This window comes from Musa acuminata, chromosome BXJ3-2 (assembly GCF_036884655.1).
Source record: "Musa acuminata AAA Group cultivar baxijiao chromosome BXJ3-2, Cavendish_Baxijiao_AAA, whole genome shotgun sequence".
In the NCBI taxonomy this organism is placed as follows: Eukaryota; Viridiplantae; Streptophyta; class Magnoliopsida; order Zingiberales; family Musaceae; genus Musa; species Musa acuminata.
The window spans coordinates 13,623,408-13,651,037 of NC_088350.1; the positions used below are offsets into that span (position 1 = coordinate 13,623,408).

The 27,630-nt window shown below is 37.7% G+C and overlaps 1 pseudogene; it reads left to right on the plus strand.

The window, feature by feature from the left end:
- The first annotated feature begins 297 nt into the window (after positions 1 to 297).
- LOC135630751 (probable polygalacturonase) lies at positions 298 to 27,421 on the plus strand (annotated as a pseudogene).
- Positions 27,422 to 27,630: the final 209 nt, after the last annotated feature.

Genomic DNA, 27,630 nt, shown 5'->3' on the forward strand with positions numbered 1-27,630 from the left:
TCTCCGAGGGTGGGGAGGGATTGATTTCCGGGCTCGATGGAGGGGAGAACGGTCGGTGGTTCTCCCTCGAGGAGAGCTTCTACTACATGCTTCTACGACATGGCCCTTCTTCTAGCGCCAAAATGTTAGTGAACAAGTATACCATGGTTGATGAGTTAGCACGGTTTGGTCCACGGGTCAATGTCGGGAGCCTTCTATCGAGTGAGCTGGATGACGAGGTGGTCATGCCCTCGGGAAGGGATGCTTGTTAGCGTTGGTCGGGCTCCGGTCGATTGACGACTCGTCCTTGCGCGTTGGATGGCGACCCCTGGGTTGAGACGCTCGCAGCTCGTGAGTGGTCATTCGCTTACAGAAATGGCCCTCGTCGGGTGATCCCCGACTTTGACCCTTTCGTTGAGCAAGTCAGTAGTGGGTGGATTGTTTTCTATTTTTCTTCCCTCCTCTCACCTCTGGCCGGATGCTGGCCAAGGGCTTTATACTATTGTACTAGGGTTAATAGCACGTCGGTTCGGCGTGGCACTCTCGAGGGATGGGACGACACTTATGACCGAGCTCTCGGGATGGGACATGTGGAACAGCTTCTTGGTACGATTCTGACTTGACGTGTGGCTTCAGCTATGACGTATCTTGAGCCCAAAATACATCGTATCAAATAATACTATATTAAGATGTAAAATGGCTATAGAGATAGGGCATAATTATTATGGAGAAACCGCATGGCCCAATGATATTTCAGTAGCAATTCTAGGTACTATTGCATAGGCTTGGTAATTCTAGAACCATTAATGTAGGCTTTGAAAATATTACCCAAATGATACTTCGTTCCGTATTATAAATACTCCATACAATGCCCAATAAGTTATTAGGTGTTTTTTTTAATGGTTTCAATACCAATGAGATTATTGACAACACTTTTTTTTAAGAATATTAATAAATATTAAAATCTATTTCATCATCCAATAGCTACAATAGACTTTTTGATTAGCAGCTCTTTGGTTAGGTATAGGGGCAACATTATCTATTGTTTTTTATTCCCATTCCCATAGGAATGAATACTATGATTCACATTTCGAATAGGCATAGACATATCATCTTTAAGATAACTTCTATCTTGAGAGTTATTCACAATCTCCCCTAATATATAATCTAATTGTTAGGATCAAGAGCACTAAGAGGGGGGGGTGAATTAGTGCAGCGGAAAACTTTCGACGATTAAAAGTGCGTTCGTACGATAAGAGCGATTTCGGTGGAAAAGCCGATTTGTAAATCACTTTAACTTGTGATCAAGCAAGATGCAATTAAAGCAAGTCTATGAAGGCAGTTTGCAGTTATGATGGAAATTAAAATGTAAAAGTAAACTTAAAATATGATGTTCGTACGATAAAACTGATTTACATCTAAAAGTCGATTCGGAAAATACTGAACTTTGAAACACGATCGTAAATGCGCAGAAGGCAGTAAGCTATTGAGGAGGTTTGTAGTAAAGATAATATGCTCAAAGTAAATGCAAACCGAGATTTAGAGTGGTTCGGTCAATCTTGACCTATATCCACTTTTGGCTTCCTCCACCGACGAGATCACCGATGTCCACTAGAGGCCTTCCTTCAATAGGTGAAGGCCAACTACCCTTTTACAGTTTCACTCCTTTTGACGGGCTTAGGAGACAACTCTTATAAACTTTTCTCTCATCTTTTGAAAGATCAAAACTTGGAAGAAAAGAGGGAAGAGAACTTCTAGAATTTACAACACTTTTGAGCTCTAAAATCATAGAGTAAGTTCAAGCTTTTGGTGCCTTTGGGTTACCCTTTCATTGCTGAAAGGGTGGGGTATTTATAGGCCCCAACCCAATTTGAATTTCGAGCTCAAAACTGTCAATTCCCGGAATTCCGGGGTCTAGCGGTTGCACCGCCTGGCAGAGCTCGAAGATTGAGCCTCTGGGCGGTATCACCTCTTGTAAGGGGTGGTTGCACCTCCTGCCAGAGCTCGGAGACCGAGCTCAAGCGGTTGCACCTCGGTTAGAGGTGGTTGCACCGCCCAGCCAGAGCTCGGAGATTGAGCCCTGGGCGGTGCCACCGCCGAACCAGGCAGTGCCACCTCTGGCCAAGTAATCTGGGTCCGAATGGGCTAATCCATTCGGCCCAAGTAATCTTAAGACATTTACTGCAACTTGCTTTGGTGCGTCAATCGCTTCTTCCAGCGAGCTTTCGTCGATCATCCGATGAACCCTCGGTGATGCTTCTGCGGACTTCCGGCAAACTCCTGGACTTGCGACGATCCACTTGGCAAGTTCCGACGAGCTTCTTTGGCAAGCTCCTGGACTTTCTCGGATTTGTTCCCGCAGAACCTCCGACGACCGTCCGAACTTCCGTCAAATTCTCGAACTCCCAACGTGATCATAGTCTTGACTCCGGCGCAACTCCTGCTGCATGTCTTAATTTCATCGTAGTTAATCCTGCACATGTAAAACAAAACTTTGATGGAGATAATTAATCCTAAGCAATTAACCAAGTTGTCCAGCATGTCATTGGTCCCTCGACGTTTCGTCCGATTCTTCCGCGCATCGTCCTCTCCTGCGGCCTATTGCCCAATAGGCCAGTTGACTCTGCAACTCCGATATCCTTGGCATAATACCCGCTCTTCTTGGCCCGATGCCCGAGTCCACGACCCGAAGCCTTTTGTCGATACGTCGACCGATCCACCGGCCCGACATCCAATCTTCTAACATGTTCCTCCAGCACAACATGATTTTTACTACTTTAATTGTCTCATCCTGATCGGAGCATCCTGCGTCACTCAAAACACAAATTAAAACATAAACACATATCAAGTGGTTTCATCATCAAAATACGAGATTCAACAATCTCCCCCTTTTTGATTATGACAACTACTTGATGACGAAGTTATCCTTTACTCCTGGAGTTTAAACAAGCTCCCTCTATCAATATGTCATATTGATAGAACCTTGAATTCAAACTGAATTCAAGTCATTGCAATGTTCATCATGAATACTTGCAACACGTCATCATGAACTTATGCATAGACTTATGCATAACATCATACTTCTCCCCCTTTGTCATCAACAAAAAGGAGAAGTCCAACTATTCTTGTGTTTGAAATATAAGTTTAACTCATTGCATGAAAAATAGAATATCAAGTTTTATCATCATGCAGTTTTGAAGCTAAAAAATTTAGCAAATGTTACATCATGCTTAGAACATTTAAGCTATCATGTTTTAGATATACAAGTTTTACAACATACAAGATAGCAAATTCAAAAATATGCAAGTTGACATATTTGCTTTTCTTTGCGATAGGTAAGATAGCACTTTTGCTTCTAGAAATATGCAAGTTAGCAATCTTTGCTTCTTTTTTTAGATGAGCAATTTCTTGCTTCCCTTACAAACTTTGAGCTAGCAATTTTGCTTCCATTGCAAAGTGCAAGTTAGCATGTTTTGTATCTTGAGATAGGCAAGATAGCATATTTTTGCATTTTCTTGAGATTTTAATCTAGCAATTCTCGGTGATGTTCAAGATAGCAATTTCTTCTCTTTTGAGAAGTGCAATTTTTGCTTTCTTCTTGAATTGTGCAAGCCAGCTATCTCCCCCTTTGTCATTGTCAAAAAGAAGGGAAGACCCTTTATGTCAATTTCTAAATCATGACAAAGGTGAGTAATCATTCTTATTTCAAAATTCCATAATTAAGATAAACCTTGAATTCAAATTAAGGCAATTTTAATCATCATTTACACCATATGCAATACATCACATACATCATAATAAAAAGCATAAGTATTACATGCATCATTTTAGCAACAAATCATAGCATTTCATCACATGGCAAGATATCAGCAAATAAAATTACGATGCAAGTTATTGATATCTTAACATGATTCAAACATTTCAAGTATGTAGCAATCATAGCATTTCATTTATTTCTCATTCAAATATAGTACTCATAGTATCAATTTATATTTTTCTCCCCCTTTGTCATCAACAAAAAGGAGAACGATATAAACAAGTTTTAAATGTAAGTGCGGTAATGATTCATGCCACAACTAGGTTTATGTCATTTTTCAACAATAAGTGATAGGATATCAATTTTACAAACAACTTAAGGAAAACATGACTTAGAGATAGCTTTCATTACTTCTTCCTCTTTATTTGTTATTATCTTTTTTGCATGAAGGAGGAAAGTCACTAGTGAGCTTACTTGAATGAAGTTAAAATTGATAGGATATTAAAGCACACTTCATTTTTACAAGGATCAAGATATGTGTGTGAATCAAATCCTTGCACGTAAAACTATTTCTCTAAAGATATAAGAAGGAATCATCAAATCCATTTCTCGAAAGATATTTTTCATAAGATAAGTCTATGAGAGATGCAATTGCTAGTTGATTCCATATGTCAAAAATCAATGATATTTTTGGATTTTCAATTGTTAGGATCAAGAAAAATGAAATTTAACACTTTCATGCATTCGGACATGGTTTTGCTAAAGATTTTCAAACACAATCATGAAGATAAAACATGCTCATGATCATGGAAATTTTTGTATCCAAAACACATAATTTTCAACATATTATTAAGGCATATAATAGTGTAAAGTTCTCATTATAGCAATTTAGTGAGTGAATTAAGGACGTCCGAAAAATGATTTTAATAAGTTCATGCATTCGGACACATTTTTGCCATATGTTTTTCAAATACACTCATGAAAATAATACATGCTTATCATCATGTATAACTTAAAATTTCATGCATAAAATTATCAATCATAGTATCAAAATATTTAATATTACATCATTATGCTTTTCTTCAAGCATGATTTTATTTAATCAAAATCGAGAAATAACAATGGAAATCAACATGATAAACATTATTACTTCTTAACCACATATAGCATGATATTAAACTTCTTAATATTTTCATTAAGACATTAAGCATGGTTTTAATCAAAATCAGAAATAATCAAAATACACATTTTTTCTTCTTAAGAAAAACATACATAGGATCATTAGATTTAATTCTAACATTTTATTTTATTAACATGAAACATGTAATTTTTATTATTATTTTCAAATTACGAGAATGATCATATTCTTGCATTTTCAAATATTTTTTTAATATGCGATTTTTAAGAAAAATAAATATTCTAAAAAAAGAAAATGCATCATGAAAACATTAAGTAATTTCAAAACAAATTAAGGCGGTTTCAATTACCTCATCGTTGAATGCCGTTAAGGCGTAGTTTGCCACCTCGCCTTTCTTGATTTTCTCCTTGTCTTCGGAGGAGCTCGATTCATCCCACTTTGTGTTCTTCTTCTTGTATTCAAAGTAAGTAGTTCCGTTCTTTTTACTTTTTAATCTTTGTTTCATTTGTAGTTTAAGTTCACCATCACTTGAGCTTATGCTCGAGTGGTGTTCAAATGTTCTATGTCCAAAATCCTTCCTATTCTTTGGAAGGTTGTTTTATTCATTATGTTCATCATGTGCATTGTGCATCATTTCATATGTCATCAATGAACCGATAAGTTCTTCAAGTGGAAAAATATTTAAATTTTTTGTTTCTTGTATTACCATTATTTTAGGATCCCACCTTTTTAAAAGAGATCTTAAGATCTTGCTTACGAGATCAAAAGTCAAAAAATATTTACCAAGAACTCTTTGATTAGTGACGACATCCGTGAAACGGGTGTACATGTCGCCTATAGTCTCGCTTGGTTGTATTCGAAAAAGCTCAAAATCATGCAATAAAATGTTAACTTTTGAGTCTTTGACTCTACTAGTTCCCTCGTGCGTGATTTCAAGTGTTCGCCAAATATCAAAAGTTGTTTCGCACATAGAAATCCAATTGAACTCATTTTTGTCCAAAGCGCAAAATAAGGCATTAATAGCCTTTGCGTTTAAAGAAAAATACTTCTACTCCAAATCCGACCATTCGTTCATCAGTTTAGAGGGAAGTTGAAAACTGTTTTCAATAATATTCCATAAATCCAAATTAATAGAAATCAAGAAAACTCTCATTTGAGTTTTCTAGTAAGTGTAGTCCAATCCGTTAAACAACGATGGACGAACAATCGATAAGCCCTCTTGAAAGCAATGAAGAGCCATTTCTCTCGGGTGTAAATCTGAAATGAGAAATATTGGGCTCTGATACCAATTGTTAGGATCAAGAGCACTAAGAGGGGGGGGTGAATTAGTGCAGCGGAAAACTTTCGACGATTAAAACTGCGTTCGTACGATAAGAGCGATTTTGGTAGAAAAGCCGATTCGTAAATCACTTTAACTTATGATCAAGCAAGATGCAGTTAAAGCAAGTCTATGAAGGTAGTTTGCAGTTATGATAGAAATTAGAATGTAAGCGTAAACTAAAATATGATGTTCGTACGATAAAACTGATTTATGTCTAAACACCAATTCGGAAAATACTGAACTTTGAAACATGATCGTAAATGCACAGAAGGCAGTAAGCTATTGAGGAGGTTTGCAGTAAAGATAATACGCTTAAAGTAAATGCAAACTGAGATTTAGAGTGGTTCGGTCAATCTTGACCTACATCCACTTTTGGCTTCCTCCACCTACGAGATCACCGACATCCACTAGAGGCTTTCTTTCAATAGGCGAAGGCCAACACCCTTTTACAATTTCACTCCTTTTGACGGGTTTAGGAGACAACCCTTACAAACTTTTCTCTCTTCTCTGGAAAGATCAAAACTTGGAAGAAAAGAGGGAGGAGAACTTCTAGTCTTTACAACACTTTTGAGCTCTAAAATCACAAAGTAAGACCAAGATTTCGGTGCCTTTGGGTTACCCTTTCATTGCTGAAAGGGTGGGGTATTTATAGGCCCCAACCCAATTTGAATTTCGAGCTCAAAATTATCAATTCCCGAAATTCTGGGGTCTAGCGGTTGCACCGCCTGGCAGAGCTCGAAGACTGAGCCTCTGGGCGGTATCACCTCTTGTCAGGGGTGGTTGCACCTCCTACCAGAGCTCGGAGACTAAGCTCAGGCGGTGCCACCGCCTGACTAGGGCAGTTGCACCGCCCAACTAGAGTTCGGAGACCGAGATCAATTGGTTGCATCTCTCTCAGAGGCGATTGCACCGCCCAGCCAGAGCTCAGAGACTGAGCCCTGGGCGATGCCACCACTGACCTAGGCGGTGCCACCTTTGGCCAAGTAATCTGGGTCCGAATGGGCTGATCCATTTGGCCCAATTTGGTTCTGTTAAGGGCCCAATTGCTCCAAGATTAAGTTAATGGGATCACCTCCCATTTCTAACTTAATCATCGTACTAACTACGAATTTCTTAAGACATTTACTACAACTTGCTTTGGTGCATCAATCGCTTCTTCCGACGAGCTTTCGGCAAGCTTCCGTCGATCATCCGATGAACCCTCGGTGATGCTCCTGCGGACTTCTGGCAAACTCCTGGACTTGCGACGATCCACTTGGCAAGTTCCGACGAGCTTCTTTGGCAAGCTCCTTATAATCACATCAAATATTTAAGTTAGGAATTGATTTTCTTTCCTTACTTGTTATTACAATTTAAGGAAATCTTAATCTACTTCCTTGTTTGTTGATATGAATTAAGGAAATAACTAGTAAGTATTCCAAATATGATGATATTATATTTGTTAGTATATTAAATGAAAATAATTTATATTAAATAAATATAAAAATTAAAAATTATTTCCCTTAATAGAGGCTCACCTCCTCCTATTTAAAGGGAGGGATTTCTCTCCTTCATTCCTCACCTAGTCCTAGCAGCGGGAGGAACGAGGAGTTATACCATGTTGACAAGAGAACGAGGAGTTACACCCTGTTGACAAGAGGTAGGTTTCCCTGCCTTTCTTAAATTTAAAAGTTTTAGTTTTTATTTTGATACTTTGAATGTTGAAAGCTTGTAGTTTGAAAAATGTTTATCAATTCTTTAAATGTTAAATTTTTTATTATTACATTAAAGTAATCACTTGTATAATGTTGACCCATGATTAAGTTTTTATTGTAGATTTAAAGATGTTAAAAATTTATATATTTTATCTAATATTTCCTGATATTACTATTTATCTTTAATCTTATCTGGATTAAAATATTATTAGATTAAAATATGTTATCTAAAATCTTTTATGATATTCATTAATTTGAAGTTTAAAATGTGCTATTCTGAATGATTTAGAATTTGACTAGAATATGTTGAAATTTTATATGTATTGAAAGCATGATTTTTATGTGAATTTAGAAGGTTATTTTATTATATTAAAGTTTATATCTTTTAATGTATTATGATTTCCATTTAAATTAGAATGTTATTTCCTTGTTTTAAAGCTTATCTCCTTATCTATCATTCAATGCGTTATTATATTTTTTGTTTATATTGCTAATGAATATATGTTGCGGTATGAAATTATATATTATTTGGATTGAAATTGCTCACAGGCTAGGCCCAACCCATAGGTCAGGCCACAGCCTATTGGCTAGGCCTAATCAGTAGACTAGGCCCAGCCCGTAGGCTAGGCCCGACCCACGGATCAGGCCCTGGGCCCGTAGGCTAACCCAGCCTAACCATCATGGGCGGTCACATGCGATGCACATGACCAGTCCATGGGCCAAGGCTGGGCCAGCTTTGTGTGATGCATGCCCAGTCATGTATAATGCACATGACTAGGAGATGAGCTGGCTTAATCTAGCTCAATATTATTGTTGGATTTGAGCCCAAGTATTGATTGAACTAAACTAGGCTTGATTAGTCTAGATCAATTCAGGGTGATTCCAAATTGATTGACTTATTCAAGTTAGTTTAACCTAAATTGAACCTAATCTAATACAAATTATACTAGTCTAGGGTGGTTCCAGACCAGTTAAATAAGGATTAGAGATCGGTTCAGTTAGGTCCTAGTAAATTGAGTTCAATTGGATCAATTGAACTAGAGTTCATGTCAATTGAGGGCTAATTTGTATTATTTGGTATTGATGATATTTGAAAGAAATGTTTAAATGTGTTATTTCATCCCTATATGGACATGACTAGTGTGAGATTATGTTATTTCCCTACCAAGGGCAGGTAGGGCGATTCCCTTCGGGGATTAGCGGGCCGTCAGACGTGGCGGCTGGACGGTTCCTCCATCCGCTGTTGGGAGGAACGTGTCCCCACTTTGGCGGGTGTGGGACACCACTCCATCCGCTGTTGGGAGTGTGATATGAATTTGCCTCCATCCGCTGTTGGGAGAACACAAACTCATCCCGTAGGATAAAGCCTCTCCATCCGTTGTTGGGGGAGTGCTCCTTCTGGTATTTGATATACGCCAATGGGATGATTGATTGAATTTTGATCATGTATTCATCTTGATTTGACTTTTGGGGTTCCTACTTAGCGTTGCTGAATTTTCTTTATTTTTGATTTTCAGAGCAACCTCCCTCTAGTACTAAATCGGATTCCAGTGGAGAGCGAACCTTCCTCTACCGCTAGGTAGAGCCACTTGGATGACTCTTGAAGTTAACATCACTATGTTTACTTTTCTATTTGTAATTTGATGAATAAATGAATTGTAATAAATGGTTATAGATGATGAATAAAGTGATGTTTATCTATTTGGCCTGTGTGGAAATTAAAAAAAAAAAATTCAGGATGTGACATCTTTTTATGGTATTAGAGCATGTTCTAGGGCCTGTAGTTGTATTAGGTCCCTTGATTGATTCTAACCAATGATTGTCTTTAACCTATTATAGGAGTAATGGAGCCAATTCCAGAGATTAGTGGTCCTATCACTCGGGGTGCTTATGGTCGCAATGCTATTGGTCTACGCACTCGGAGAGGTGTTCAAACAAATAATAACTTGGAAGCTCCATGCATCGTAGAGCAAACCCAATCCTCACGTACACCTGTCACTGATTATAGACCAGCTTCTCCGACTTCGCAGAATGCCCCTCATGCCCCAGCACCCGTCAATGCTCAAGATAATGTACACGGAGTCCTCAATGCTATTAGAGGATATTTTGAGCGTCAAGAGGAACGAGATGAAATTCCACGGGGCAGGAATAATACTTTAGATCACTTTAAGAGATTGGGACCACCAGTTTTTGAAGGCAAGCCAGATCCAATCTTTGCTGAACGTTGGATTCATCAAGTGGAAAAGACATTCGAAGCTATCGAATGTAGGGAAAATCAGAAAGTGCCTTTTGCTTCTTTCATTTTGGAAGGGAAGGCAGACACTTGGTAGACCTAAAAAAGGAGGATGTTAGAGGCTGGAGGTAATGTGGTAACTTGGGAGCAGTTTAAAGATTCATTTTATGAGCAGTTCTTTCCTGATTCAGTTCGCTTTGAGAAACAACAAGAGTTCCTTAGCATCCACCAAGGAAATAGAACTGTAATAGAATATGATCATCATTTCACTGAGTTGGCTCAGTTCTCTCCACATATTGCTTTTAATGAAAGTCAAAGAGCTCGTCATTTTGAGAGGGGACTTCGATCATCAATTAGAAAGTCTGTTGCAGTACTGATTTTACCAACATATGCTGAAGTGTTAAATCGAGCTTTGGTGGTAGAGAAATTGGATAATGAATTACAACAAACAAAGGATCGAAAGCGACCTTTTAGTGCTGCACCATTTACGTATGGGGGATCACATTCTGGACCCTCAAAGAAAGGAAAAGGCAAACAGTTCGGGCATTAACAAGCTGGAGCTCCTAGCAATCAAGTTGTTATAAGATGTTATTTCTGTGGGAAGACAAATCATGTTTCCACCTCATGCCCCATGGGACAACGCGTATGTTTTTATTGTCAACAACCCGGGCACATGTCGAAGGATTGCCCACGGAAGCAACATTAACGCCGAGCTCCACCCCAAACAACTGGACAACAACAGCTACGACCCAGAGAGGAAGGACAGGCAAGAGTCTATGTACTAACTCATCAAGATGCTGAAGCCTCGGGATCTATTATTAAAGGTATCATCACACTCTGTGGTATGCCAGCATCTGTGCTTATTGATTCTGGTTCTACACATTCTTTTATATCACCCTATTTTGCTATGAAATTACATAAGAATCGTGAGACAATGAATAATGCATTAATGGTAGTAACACCGGTTGGAAACTCTTTGATAGTTGATCAGATATATAGAAACTGTGTTATTACTATTGAAAGTCACGATTTGCTAGTAGATCTTATTCTACTAGAATTTCAAGATTTCGACGCTATCTTGGGTATGGACTGGCTTTCCGCATACCATGCAAGTGTCGATTGTTTTCAGAAGACTATTACTTTCTCACCTCTAGATCAACCACCTTTCAAGTTCATTGGGATTCAAGAAAAGTTCCCTTCTATTATTTCATCCTTGAGTGCTACCCAACTATTACTGAAGGGATGTCAGGGATACTTGGCCTTTATTTCTGGAGAAGAATCTAAGAAGCCAGTATTAAAGGACATCCCCATTATACAGGATTTTCCAGATGTTTTTCCTGAAGATCTACTTGCACTGCCACCAAATAGACAAATTGAATTTACAATTGATCTTCTACCTGGTACTGCACCTATTTCTAAACCTCAATATAGAATGACACCAATTGAGTTGGAGGAGTTAAAGAAACAGATCCAAGAGCTTTTGGACAAGGGTTTTATTCGACCTAGTGTATCACCTTGGGGTGCCCTTGTCCTATTTGTGAAGAAGAAAGATGGATCTATGAGACTATGCATCGATTATAGACAACTCAACCAAGTGACCATAAAGAATAAATATCCTCTTCCTCGAATAGATGACTTGTTTGATCAACTTCAAGGTACTCAGGTATACTCAAAGATTGATTTGAGATCCGGGTATCATCAACTAAAGATAAGAGAAGGAGACATACAGAAAATTGCCTTTAGAACAAGATATGGTCATTATGAATTCTTAGTAATGCCTTTTGGACTCACAAATGCACCAGCTGCCTTCATGGATCTCATGAATAGAGTATTCCACCCTTATCTCGATAAATTTGTAATTGTATTTATTGATGATATCTTGATCTACTCCAAAAGAATAGTAGAGCATGAACACCATCTTAAGATAGTTCTGGAAGTCCTAAGGCGAGAGAAACTATATGCCAAGTTAAGTAAGTGTAACTTTTGGCTCAATGAAATTATGTTTCTCGGTCATGTAATTTCGAGTGCTGGTATATATGTTGACCCTCACAAGATTGAAGCTGTGATAAAATGGAAGCAGCCTTCTAATGTTTCAGAGATTAGAAGCTTCTTGGGTTTGGCTGGATACTATAGAAGATTCGTAAAAGGCTTTTCAAAAATAGCAGCACCATTGACCAATTTGACACAAAAGAACATAAAATTCATGTGGGATGATAAATGTCAACAAAGTTTTCAAGAATTGAAGAAGAAATTAACCAGTGCTCCTATCTTGGTGATTCCTTCAGGGGGCGAAGGTTTTGTAGTGTATAGTGATGCCTCACTACAAGGGCTTGGTTGCGTTCTAATGCAAAACGAGAGGGTAGTTACTTATGCATCGAGGCAATTAAAGCCTCATGAAAAGAACTATCCTACTCATGACTTAGAGCTAGCAGCTATCATTTTTGCACTGAAAATTTGGAGGCATTATCTATATAGACAGACTTTTGAAATCTTCACAGATCATAAGAGTCTCAAATATATTTTCACACAGAAAGATTTAAATATGAGACAAAGAAGGTGGTTGGACTTTCTAAAGGATTATGATTTTAATATCAACTACCATCCTGGGAAAGCTAATGTAGTTGTTGATGCCTTAAGCAGAAATACCTACAGTCTTGTAGCGTATATGAATATTCAAAGGAATTCTATGATAACGGAGTTAGCAGACTTAAAACTTAAACTTTTATCGGAGACAAATAAAGGTTTTCTTGTGTGTTTGATGGCAGAATCATTTTTGGTGGAAAAGGTTAAAGAAGGTCAAAAGGAAGATACATATCTTCAAATGATAGTTAAGGAAATAGCTCAAGGATCTAGACCTGAATTTCTCCAAGCCGAAGATGGTTCTATTACATTCCACAATCGACTTTGTGTTCCCGAAAGCCATCCAATAAAGATGCAATTATTAGAGGAGGCACATAGATCAAAATTTAATATCCATCCCGGGACTACTAAGATGTATCGAGATTTACGTCAAAACTATTGGTGGCGTGGTATGAAGAGAGATATAGCAGAGTTGGTTTCTAAATGTCTGATATGTCAACAGGTGAAGATAGAACATCGAGTACCTGCGGGAAAGTTGCAAAGGATTTCGATTCCTGAATGGAAGTGGGAGCAAGTCACTATGGATTTTGTGACAGGATTACCCAAGACTGTGAAAGGATATGACGGAATTTGGGTAATAGTAGACAGACTTACTAAATCTGCTCACTTCCTTCCTATTAACAAGAAGTATTCATTGGATAAACTAGCAAGCTTATATATTAAGGAAATCATTCGATATCATGGGGTGCCAGTTAGCATTATCTCAGATAGAGATCCAAGATTCACCTCTAAATTTTGGGAAAGTTTACAAAAATCTTTGGGCACGCAGTTAAAATTTAGTACAGCTTTTCACCCCCAAACTGATGGCCAATCTGAAAGGACAATACAAACTCTTGAAGATCTCTTAAGAGCATGTGCTTTAGACTTTGGTGGGAGTTGGGATATGTACTTGCATCTAATTGAGTTTTCTTATAATAATAGTTACCACTCTAGCATGCAGATGGCTCCATTTGAAGCTCTTTATGGAAGAAAGTACAGATTACCTGTATATTGGGATGAGGTGGGAGAACGAAAGCTTTTGGGGCCTCAGTTAATTCAAAAAGATGCTGATAATATTCGAATTATACGCCAAAGATTATTAATAGCTCAAAGTCGTCAGAAAAGTTATGCAGATCGAAGGCGAAGAGATCTAGAGTTCGAAGTTGGTGAGCATGTCTTCTTAAAGGTGTCGCCAACCAAGGGAGTTATGAGGTTTGGTCAAAGGGGAAAGTTAGCCCCAAGATTTATTGGCCCATTTGAGATCTTACAAAAGGTTGGGCCTGTAGCATACAGATTGGCATTGCCCCCGGCTTTGGCTAGCATCCATGATGTATTCCACGTGTCAATGCTTCGAAGATATATCAGGGATCCATCACATGTCATATCTTACCAACCTCTACAATTGTGAGATGATGCCACTTTTAGAGAACAACCAACCCAGATCATGGAAAGAAAAGAACATGTTCTAAGGAACAAAATTATACCTTTGGTAAAGATTTGTTGGCAACACCATTCAGACCAAGAGGCAACATGGGAAAGAGAAGAAGAAATGCGAGAGTAGTATCCTCATCTATTCTATTAAGGTAAGCTAAATTTGGGGACCAAATTTCCTATAGGAGGGGAGAAATGTAATCACATCAAATATTGAAGTTAGGAATTGATTTTCTTTCCTTCCTTGTTATTATAATTTAAGGAAATCTTAATCTACTTCCTTGTTTGTTGATATGAATTACGGAAATAACTAGTAAGTATTCCAAATATGATGATATCATATTTGTTAGTATATTAAATGGAAATAATTTATATTAAATAAATATGAAAATTAAAATTTATTTCCCTTAATAGAGGCTCACCTCCTCCAATTTAAAGGAGGGATTTCTCTCCTTCGTTCCTCACCTAATCGAGCCTGGCAGCGGGAGGAACGAGGAGTTACACCCTATTGACAAGAGAACGAGGAGTTACACCCTGTTGACAAGAGGTAGGTTTCCCTGCCTTTCTTAAATTTAAAAGTTTTAGTTTTTATTTTGATTCTTTGAATGTTGAAAGCTTGTAGTTTGAAAAATGTTTATCAATTCTTTAAATGTTAAATTTTTTATTATTACATTAAAGTAATCACTTGTATAATGTTGACCCATGATTAAGTTTTTATTGTAGATTTAAAGATGTTAAAAATTTATATGTTTTATCTGATATTTCCTGATATTACTGTTTATCTTTAATCTTATCTGGATTAAAATATTATTAGATTAAAATATGTTATCTAAAATCTTTTGTGATATTCATTAATTTGAAATTTAAAATATGCTATTCTAAATGATTTAGAATTTGACTAGAATATGTTGAAATTTTATATGTATTGAAAGCATGATTTTTATGTGAATTTAAAAGGTTATTTCATTATATTAAAGTTTATGTCTTTTAATGTATTATGATTTCCATTTAAATTAGAATGTTATTTCCTTGTTTTAAAGCTTATCTCCTTGTCTATCATTCAATGCGTTATTATGTTTTTTGTTTATATTGCTAATGAATATATGTTGCGGTATGAAATTATATATTATTTGGATTGAAATTGCTCACAGGCCAGGCTCAGCCCAAAGGTCAGGCCACAGCCTATTGGCTAAGCCTAATCAGTAAACCAGGCCCAGCCCGTAGGCCAGGCCCAGCCCGTAGGCCAGGCCCAACCCACGGATCAGGCCCTGGGCCCGTAGGCTGACCCAGCCTAACCATCATGGGCGGTCACATGCGATGCACATGACCAGTCCATGGGCCAAGGCATGTATGCCTTGTGTGATGCATGCCCAGTCATGTATAATGCACATGACTAGTAGATGAGCTGGCTTAATCTAGCTCAATATTATTGTTGGATTTGAGCCCAAGTATTGATTGAACTAAACTAGGCTTGATTAGTCTAGATCAATTCAGGGTGATTCCAAATTGATTGACTTATTCAAGTTAGTTTAACCTAAATTGAACCTAATCTAATACAAATTATACTAGTCTAGGGTGGTTCCAGACCAGTTAAATAAGGATTAGAGATCGGTTCAGTTAGGTCCTAGTAAATTGAGTTCAATTGTATCAATTGAACTAGAGTTCAAGTCAATTGAGGGCTAATTTGTATTATTTGGTATTGATGATACTTGAAAGAAATATTTAAATGTGTTATTTCATCCCTATATGGACATGACTAGTGTGAGATTATGTTATTTCCCTACCAAGGGCAGGTAGGGCGATTCCCTTCGGGGATTAGCGGGCCGTCAGACGTGGCGGCTGGACGGTTCCTCCATCCACTGTTGGGAGAACACAAACTCATCCCGTAGGATAAAGCCTCTCCATCCGTTGTTGGGGGAGTGCTCCTTCGGGTATTTGATATACGCCAATGGGATGATTGATTGAATTTTGATCATGTATTCATCTTGATTTGACTTTTGGGGTTCCTACTCAGCGTTGCTGAATTTTCTTTGTTTTTGATTTTCAAAGCAACCTCCCTCTAGTACTAAATCGGATTCTAGTAGAGAGCGGACCTTCTTGTACCGCTAGGTAGAGCCACTTGGATGACTCTTGAAGTTAACATCACTATGTTTACTTTTCTATTTGTAGTTTGATGAATAAATGAATTGTAATAAATGGTTATAGATGATGAATAAAGTGATGTTTATCTATTTGGCCTGTGTGGAAATAAAAAAAAATAAAATTCAGGATGTGACACTCTTGGACTTCTCGGATTTGTTCCCGCAGAACCTCCGACGACCGTCCGAACTTTCGTCGAATTCTCGAACTCCCAACGTGATCATAGTCTTGACTCCGACGCAACTCCTACTGCATGTCTTACTTTCATCGTAGTTAATCCTGCACATGTAAAATGAAACTTCGATCGAGACAATTAATCCTAAGCAATTAACCAAGTTATCCGGCATGTCATTGGTCCCTCGACGCTTCGTCCGATTCTTCCGCGCATCGTCCTCTCCTGCGGCCTATTGCCCAATTGGCCAGTTGACTCCACAACTCCGATATCCTTGGCACAATACCCGCTCTTCTTGGCCCGATGCCCGAGTCCACGACCCGAAGCCTTCTGTCGATACGTCGATAGATCCACCGACCCGACGTCCAATCTTCTGACATGTTCCTCCAACACAACATTATTTTTCCTGCTTTAATTGTCTCATCCTGATTGGAGCATCCTGCGTCACGCAAAACGTAGATTAAAAACATAAATACATATCAAGTGGTTTCATCATCAAAATACGAGATTCAACAATCTCCCCCTTTTTGATGATGACAACTACTTGATGACGGAGTTATCCTTAACTCCCGGAGTTTAAACAAACTCCCCCTATCAATATGCCATATTGATAGAACCTTGAATTCAAACTGAATTCAAGTCATTGCAATGTTCATCATGAATACTTGCAACACGTCATCATGAACTTAAGCATAGACTTATGCATAACATCATACTTCTCCTCCTTTGTCATCAACAAAAAGGAGAAGTCCAATTATTCTTGTATTTGGAATATAAGTTTAACTCATTGCATGAAAAATAGAATATCAAGTTTTATCATCATGCAGTTTTGAAGCTAGAAAATTTAGCAAGTGTTACATCATGCTTAGAACATTCAAGCTATCAAGTTTTAGATAGGCAAGTTTTACAACGTACAAGATAGCAAATTCAAATATATGCAAGTTGGCATATTTGCTTTTCTTTGCGATAGGTAAGATAGCACTTTTGCTTCTAGAAATATGCAAGTTAGCAATCTTTGCTTCTCTTTTGAGATGAGCAATTTCTTGCTTCCTTTGTAAAGTTTGTGCTAGCAATTTTGCTTCCATTGCAAAGTGCAAGTTAGCATGTTTTGCATCTTGAGATAGGCAAGATAGCACATTTTTGCATTTCTTGAGATTTCAATCTAGCATTTCTCGGTGATGTTCAAGATAGCAATTTCTTCTCTTTTGATAAGTGCAATTTTTGCTTTCTTCTTGAATTGTGCAAGCCAGCTATCTCCCCCTTTGTCATTGTCAAAAAGAAGGGAAGACCCTTTATGTCAATTTCTAAATCATGACAAAGGTGAGTAATTCATTCTTATTTCAAAATTCCATAATTGAGATAAACCTTGAATTCAAATTAAGGCAATTTTAATAATCATTTACATCATATACAATACATCACATACATCATAATAAAAAGCATAAGTATTGCATGCATCATTTTAGCAACAAATCATAGCATTTCATCACATGGCAAGATATCAGCAAGTAAAATTACGATGCAAGTTATTGATATCTTAACATGATTCAAACATTTCAAGTATTTAGCAATCATAGCATTTCATCTATTTCTCATTCAAATATAGTACTCATAGTATCAATTCATATTTTTCTCTCCCTTTGTCATCAACAAAAAGGAGAACGATATAAGCAAGTTTTAAACGTAAGTGCGGTAATGATTCATGCCATAACTAGGTTTATGTCATTTTTCAACAATGAGTGATAGGATATCAATTATACAAATACCTTAAGGAAAACATGACATGGAGATAGCTTTCATTACTTCTTCCTCTTTATTTGTTATTATCTTTTTTGCATGAAGGAGGAAAGTCACTAGTGAGCTTACTTGAATAAAGTTAAAATTGATAGGATATTAAAGCACACTTCATTTTTACAGGGATCAAGATATGTGTGTGAATCAAATCCTTGCACGTAAAACTATTTCTCTAAAGATATAAGAAGGAATCATCAAATCCATTTCTCGAAAGATATTTTTCACAAGATAAGTCTATGAGAGATGCATTTGCTAGTTGATTCCATATGTCAAAAATCAATGATATTTTTGGATTTTCAATTGTTAGGATCAAGAAAAATGAAATTTAACACTTTCATGCATTTGGACATGGTTTTGCTATAGATTTTCAAACACAATCATGAAGATAAAACATGCTCATGATCATGAAAATTTTTGTATCCAAAACACATAATTTCCAACATATTATTAAGGCATGTAATAATGTAAAGTTCTCATTATAGTAATTTAGTGAGTGAATTAAGGACGTCTGAAAAATGATTTTAATAAATTCATGCATTCGGACACATTTTTGCCTTATGTTTTTCAAATACACTCATGAAAATAACACATGCTAATCATCATGTATAACTTAAAATTTCATGCATAAAATTATCAATCATAGTATCAAAATATTTAATATTACATCATTATGCATTTCTTCAAGCATGATTTTATTTAATCAAAATCGAGAAATAACAATGGAAATCAACATGATACACATTATTACTTCTTAACCACATATAGCATGATATTAAACTACTTAATATTTTCATTAAGACATTAAGCATGGTTTTAATCAAAATAAAAAATAATCAAAATACACATTTTTTCTTCTTAAGAAAAATAGACATATGTTCATTAGATTTAAATCTAACATTTTATTTCATTAACATGAAACATGTAATTTTCATTATTATTTTCAAATTACGAGCATGATCATATTCTTGCATTTTCAAATATTTTTTTTAATATGTAATTTTCAAGAAAAATAATTATTCTAAAAAAAGAAAATGCATCATGAAAAACATCAAGTAATTTCAAAACAAATTAAGGGGGTTTCGATTACCTCATCGTTGAATGCCGTTAAGGCATAGTTTGCCACCTCGTATTTCTTGATTTTCTCCTCGTCTTCAGAGGACCTCGATTCATCCCACTTTGTGCTTTTCTTCTTGTGTTTAAAGTAAGTAGTTCCATTCTTTTTTATTTTTAATTTTTGTTTCATTTGTAGTTTAAGTTCACCATCACTTGAGCTTATGCTCGAGTGGTCTTCAAATTTTCTATGTCCAAAATCCTTCCTGTTCTTTGGAAGGTTGTTTTGTTCATTATGTTAATCATGTGCATTGTGCACCATTTCATATGTCATCAATGAACCGATAAGTTCTTCAAGTGGAAAAATATTTAAATCTTTTGTTTCTTGTATTACTGTTATTTTAGGATCCCACCTTTTTGAAAGGGATCTTAAGATCTTGCTTACAAGATCAAAAGTCGAAAAAGATTTACCTAGAACTCTTAGATTATTGACGACATCCGTAAAACGGGTGTACATGTTGCCTATAGTCTCGCTTGGTTGCATTCGAAAAAGTTCAAAATCATGCAATAAAATGTTAACTTTCGAATATTTGACTCTACTAGTTCCCTCGTGCATGATTTCGAGTGTTCGCCAAATATCAAAAGCCGTTTCGCACATAAAAATCCGATTGAACTCATTTTTGTCCAAAGCGCAAAATAAGACATTCATAGCCTTTGCGTTTAAAAAAAAATACTTCTTATCCAAATCCGACCATTCGTTCATCAGTTTAGAGGGAAGTTGAAAGCTGTTTTCAATAATATTCCATAAATCCAAATTCATAGAAATCAAGAAAACTCTCATTCGAGTTTTCCAGTAAGTGTAGTCCAATCTGTTAAACAACAATGGACGAACAACCGATAAGCCCTCTTGAAAGCCATGAAGAGCCATTTCTCTCGGGTGTAAATCCGAAATGAGAAATACCGGGCTTTGATACCAATTGTTAGGATCAAGAGCACTAAGAGGGGGGGGTGAATTAGTGCAGCGGAAAACTTTCGACGATTAAAACTACGTTCGTACGATAAGAGCGATTTCGGTAGAAAAGCCGATTCGTAAATCACTTTAACTTGTGATCAAGCAAATTATAGTTAAAGCAAGTCTATGAAGGCAGTTTGCAGTTATGATGGAAATTAGAATGTAAGCGTAAACTGAAATATGATGTTCGTATAATAAAACTAATTTACGTCTAAACACCAATTCGGAAAATACTGAACTTTGAAACACGATCATAAATGCGCAGAAGGCAGTAAGCTATTGAGGAGGTTTGCAGTAAAGATAATATGCTCAAAGTAAATGCAAACTGAGATTTAGAGTGGTTCGGTCAATCTTGACCTACATCCAATTTTGGCTTCCTCCACCGACGAGATCACCGATGTCCACTAGAGGCCTTCCTTCAATATGCAAAGGCCAACCACCCTTTTATAGTTTCACTCCTTTTGACGGGCTTAGGAGACAACCCTTACAAACTTTTCTCTCCTCTCTTGAAAGATCAAAATTTGGAAGAAAAGAGGGAGGAGAACTTCTAGACTTTACAACACTTTTGAGCTCTAAAATCATAGAGTAAGATCAAGCTTTCGGTGCCTTTGGGTTACCCTTTCATTGCTGAAATGGTGGGGTATTTATAGGCCCCAACCCAATTTGAATTTTGAGCTCAAAACTATCAATTCTCGAAATTCTGGGGTCTGGCGGTTGCACCGCCTGGCAGAGCTTGAAGACTGAGCCTCTGGGCGGTATCACCTCTTATCAAGGGTGGTTGCACCTCCTACCAGAGCTCGGAGACTGAGCTCAGGCGGTGCCACCGCCTGACTAGGGCAGTTGCATCGCCTAGCCAGAGCTCGGAGACCGAGATCAATTGGTTGCATCTTTGTCAAAGGCGGTTGCACTGCCCAGCCAGAGCTCAGAGACTGAGCCCTGGGTGATGCCACCGCCGACCCAGGCGGTGCCACCTCTGGCCAAGTAATCTGGGTCCGAATGGGCTGATCCATTCGGCCCAATTTGGGTCTGTCAAGGGCCCAATTGCCCCAAGATTAAGTTAATGGGATCACCTCCCATTTCTAACTTAATCATCGTGCTAACTACGAATTTCTTAAGACATTTACAGCAACTTACTTCGGTGCGTCAATCGCTTCTTCCGACGAGCTTCCAGCGAGCTTCCGTCGATCATCCGATGAACCCTCAATGATGCACCTGCGGACTTCCGGCAAACTCCTGGACTTGCGACAAACTCCTGGACTTGCGACGATCCACTTGGCAAGTTCCGACGAGCTTCTTTGGCAATCTCCTGGACTTCTCGGATTTGTTCCCGTAGAACCTCCGACGACCGTCCGAACTTCCATCGAATTCTCGAACTCCCAACGTGATCATAGTCTTGACTCTGGCGCAACTCCTGCTACATGTCTTACTTTCATCGTATTTAATCCTGCACATGTAAAACAAAACTTCGATCGAGACAATTAATCCTAAGCAATTAACCAAGTTGTCCGGCATGTCATTGGTCCCTCGACGCTTCGTCCGATTCTTCCGTGCATCGTCCTCTCCTACGGCCTATTGCCCAATCGGCCAGTTGACTCCGCAACTCCGATATCCTTGGCACAATACCCGCTCTTCTTGGCCCGATGCTCGAGTCCACGACCCGAAGCCTTCTGTCGATAAGTCGACCGATCCACCGGCCCGACGTCCAATCTTCTGACATGTTCCTCTAGCACAACATGATTTTTTCTGCTTTAATTGTCTCATCCTGATCGGAGCATCTTGTGTCTCTCAAAACGCAGATTAAAACATAAATACATATCAAGTGGTTTCATCATCAAAATATGAGATTCAACACTAATATATAAATCAATTGATTCCGTCAGATTAGTGAGATGATATCTGGAGCAATTATGTATTTAGGGCCCTTTATGCAAATGGATGCATCTCTAACTCTATATATATTACTTCTTATTACAATTTCTATCAAATTTAGTAAAATTTTATGTATCGATTCTTCAATACTTATTATCGTAGAATATCCATGCAACACTTTCTCAGAGTTTGCACATGGGATACATGTTCCTTCTAATTCTCAATCCCATGTTCCTTCTAATTCTCAAGTAAAGCCCTTTGCATTGTAATAGCTATGGTATTGGCTTGACCTTTCATAAGGGATGATAGAACGAAAAGACTATTATAAAAATATTTATGTCTATTCTTGATTCAACATACCTCTACTGTAGTGTTCTAGTGGATCCTACTACTTCCTCTTAAATCATACTATACTAATACTATTATTTAATCATATCATTGAATCATTTATTTCTCTTGAAATCATTTGTTACATCATGTACAAAACTTAATTATATACCACTTCTACGAATGGCTCATAATATGACTAACAATTGCCACTAATCATTATATCATCACATTATAGTTTATGCCTTAATGGTATAAACTATATTGTCATGATATAAGAAGTATTGTAGGGGCAAATAATGTTAGTCAAGAAAGCCAGATAAGAATCATGACATATGTAAGAAAGAAAAATAAATTTAAACTAAAACATAAAAATGAACCATGTCATAACTTCTCAACAAAAGTGATATTGCCACAAAGAAAGAAGAAAAAAATGCCTATTAAGGAGCACGAACTTGGTAGATCAAATCTAATCACAAGCTAAGTAAAAGGATCAACATGCAAGGCAGTCTCGCCAATAAAATATATCCTACATAAAACATTATAGAAGTCCAACAAAAAATGAAAGTGTTAAAAGGGTGCAATCTGATGTAAGACCTGTGGAAAGATGCTATATTATACAAGGCTACTGTGTCAGATGATGTGAGCACCAATGAATTTTTTTTTTTCACATTTAGATAAGAATTTAAATCGATAATATACATGAATAATTTATGCATCATAAATCAGAAAAGAAAAGATCTAAGGTATTTAATCTCAAGAACTTAGGTCTGATATCAATTGTAAACATAAAATCTGTAATATGCTATATGTAATATGAAAAAAATTTAATTCAAAATTAAAATCAAATAATAATATATCGGATCTACAATGCATATCTTTCGGTGTCATCTTAGAAAAAACTTTATGAAATCTATAGGGACACCATCTTCGGATCTAAAATCCACTATATGTCAATCTAAAAAGAGAACTAGATTCTCTTTTTTTCACTCTTTATATTTTTTTTCATATGACGACTTAGATTCAAAAGTTCAATAAAACAAAAAAAGTATTAAAAAGGTGTAATCCCACAATTTACCCTAGTTGGATGTGATACTAGTTACAAGGCTACTGTACCAGATAATGTGAGAGCCAATTAAAAAAGAAATTCTCATGATATGGTTCAACGTATTGTTAGAGTAACAATAATTTCAGAAAAAAATATGCCAAAGGGTCAAGCCAAAACATTATAATGATAACAAATAGGGCTGAAAATATTATAATGATAACAAATAGGTCTGGTGTCATGATTAAGAAAGTAGCAACTATTGTACAAGCCTATAAGGGCCAACTTGAAACAAATTAATCTTAATATGATGATAATCAATCCATTTAAGTTTATTAGAGTAGAGAGACAGATTAATTCATGATAGCTTTTGTCAAGTAAAAATGGTTAAGACTTTACGATTTTATTATTGTGATAACAAAAGACTTATGTGTTGCTCAATAATATATCAACTAAAATATATCATTGGAATAGGACAAATCACATTTTAAAGGAGAGACCAGACTGTCTCAACAAACATGTTATTTTCAACCAAGGATAATATAACTATCTAAAGTTATGCATACTCTAGTTTGCAGAATAAATAATCTATAATTAGCTCGAATCAACATACTGAAATTAACTAATTACATAACATAATTTATAATTAGCCTTCCTCTCTCTCTCTCTCTCTCTCTCTCTCTCTCTCCATCTCTCTCTATATATAGAACAAGAGCCGAGCCGTGGAAGCATTCTGTTTCCGACACATCTCTCTGACAATGGAGCACTCGCAGCCAATATTCCGTGTAACACCTCTTCTCCTTTTCTTTTCTTTTTCCCAGTAATCCTATCTCAAAGCTTTAATCCTTCAAACTCCAACTTTTCTCGGTTACGTGCAGGTGTTGATGATTTTAGTGCTGTTGACGGTGGTAACAGCGGCGTATATAGGGATCGTTGAGGGCCATCGCCACCACCGGCGGGCAGGTGGTGTGACGGAGGATGCCGGGCCCACGTGGCCAGCCTGACGGACTTCGGCGGGGTGGGCGACTAGGTGACCTCCAACACGGCGGCCTTTGCGGCGGCCATGGCCAACCTCAGTAAGGTGGCGTACGACGGCGGCGCGATGCTGGTGGTGCCAGCCGGTCGGTGGCTCACCGGGCCCTTCAACCTCACCGACCACTTCACCCTCTTCCTCGACCACGACGCCGTCATCCTCGCCACTCAGGTCCGCCTCCCTCCTCCGCCCCCTTCCCCCACCTTCTCCTCCATCTATTTCGATGGAGAGTGCATGTTCATAATCGTTCACGGCATGTTTGCCATTACCATCGCCTCTATCATCCGCATTGCTTTCATCCTCGGTGGTGATTATGGCTAGTAGCCCTTCCCATAGAGTCCGTTCATCTGACAGCTCTCGCCAGATGAACGATGAGGATGAAGAATAGATTCGTCACTGGTGAGCCCCAGCAGAACGTTACATAGCGAGTGTATACTATTCTAACGTTTCCTTCATCTCGTCTCCAAGGAGAATTCACAAGTCTAATCCGATGTGCATAGTCACCGCTTTGGACTGATGAGGGAAAAGAAGTGAAGTAAGCCACTACAAATCTAAATTTGTCTTGATAATATTAATTTCTGAAATATTTACAATTTGTATGGTAGATTTTTGACTATTTAGTATCTCTACTTTGATCTCTCAAAATAAGAAAACAGTAATATTTGTTTTGTTTTATTATTATTATTATTATTATTATTATTTCTCTTGTATGTCATATCTGAACATCAATAATCTTGGATTAGAATCCACATAAAAAATTTCCTTTCAAATTTCAAGATCTTGAAGATAACGCTCCAAAATTAATAAGTTTTAATTGAGAATGACATTCTTTCCGAGTGTAAGAACTTTAAGGTAGGAAAGGATGCGAGGAAACTAACATAAGAATGGAATGCAGTGTGGACCTTACCCTTACATGAATTTTAGGCTCCACCATCAGTCTAAAAGTTAGGTGGATGACTTTCTAACACAAAACTGCTCTCAAAACACAAACTCTCTCTTTGATATTTTGTAGGAAAGAGTACTGTCATCCAATCTCTCAGTGTTTTCTTTTTGACTAAACCTTATAGATCTGTGTAGCTAATTGGGTTGACTAAACCTTATAGATCTGTGTAGCTACTTGGATAACATTGCTTATGAATTGCATGGATACTCTTTTTTTTTTTTTTTATTGGTAGCTAATAGAGGCTTTAATACTATGTTCTTTTGTTCAATCTGCATCAACTAAGACAATTCATATCATGGTGATATGCTTGTGCAGGATATCAACGAGTGGCCGATCATTGACCCTTTGCCCTCCTACGGTAGAGGAAGAGATGCGGCTGGGGGTAGATACAGTAATCTCATCATGGGATATAACCTAACCGATGTGGTCATAACAGGTAGTATATACGTTGCATATTTTCGGTACTTCTATCACATTACTTCTAAATTCATAAAGCCTGCGTCGTGTTGTCATTCTATGATCCCCTAAAATTTAGATAAAAAAAATTATTTTTAGTCAAAAACTATAACATTTAATTCAGTTTATGATGTTTTGGCGTGCTTTGATTGACAAGAAGACACATATATATCATCATCTAACTTGTTTGCATCATAGATGGGGAACAGAATATAATTTGATTGCAACATACCACGTCCTGATGCTAACAAGTTTTATTGTTATTTTTAGGGAATAATGGAACTATCGATGGACAAGGTGAAACCTGGTGGAAAATGTTCCGTAACAAAGAACTCAATTACACTCGTGGATACCTCATTGAATTGATGTACTGCAAACAAGTGCTGATTTCCAACATTACATTGGTTAACTCTCCATCGTGGAATGTCCATCCAGTGTACAGCAGGTTTATATTAATAATCTACTTTCAGAACACTTGAAGGCTTCTTTTGCTTTCCATTCTATTGTTACAATCTGATGTTAACGTGAATGAATGCACTGTGCAGCCACGTAATCGTCTCAGGCATCACAATTCTTGCACCGGTCAACTCTCCCAACACTGATGGGATCGATCCAGGTGGATATCGTACCTACATTTACTTGGGTTGTAGATTCTATGTTGCTGTTTCGATTGATTCTTTTTGGTGGTTTCTCTCTTCTTCGCAGACTCATCCTCCAATGTCCGCATTGAGGACTGCTACATAGTCTCAGGCGATGACTGCATCGCCATTAAAAGCGGTTGGGATGAGTACGGGATTGCATTCAACATGTCAAGCAAACACATAGTGATCAGACGGCTCACCTGCATCTCCCCCACGAGCGCTGTCATCGCCCTGGGAAGCGAGATGTCGGGAGGAATCCAAGATGTCCGGGCCGAAGACATCACGGCCATCCACTCCGAATCCGGCGTCAGGATCAAGACGACCATCGGAAGGGGAGCTTACGTGAAGGACATATTCGTGAGAAGAATGAATCTGCATACAATGAAGTGGGTCTTCTGGATGACGGGCACCTACGGGCAGCACCCGGACGACAAATTTGATCCGAAAGCCATTCCGGTGGTGCAGAATATCAGTTACAGCAACGTGGTGGCCGAGAACGTGACCATGGCCGCGAAGCTGGAGGGGATTCCCGGCGCGCCCTTCACCGGAATATGCATCTACAATGTGACGGCGGAGGTGGTGAAGTCGAAGAAGCCGATTTGGAACTGCACCGACGTGGAGGGCGTATCGAGTCACGTGACGCCCACTCCCTGTGCGCAGATTCCGGAATATCCAGTTCGTATAACGCATTGCCCCTTCCCTGAAGATGATCTACCTGTGAATGGTGTTGGGCTAGAGGAGTGTGCTTATCAGAGAGCCAAACCATGAGTTGAGATGCTTTCTACAACTCATGGTTTAATGGCATAACCTATGATGTCCTGAAGCTTGGCAGATTAAAATGTTTGCCTTGAACAAAGGCAGATGTAATTGATCATATATCATACTTGGGAGGAACAAAGGCAGATGAAATATCCAATAATATTTCATTTCTATAAATATGGATTATTGAAAAAATAAGACATGTTATTTATTTGAAT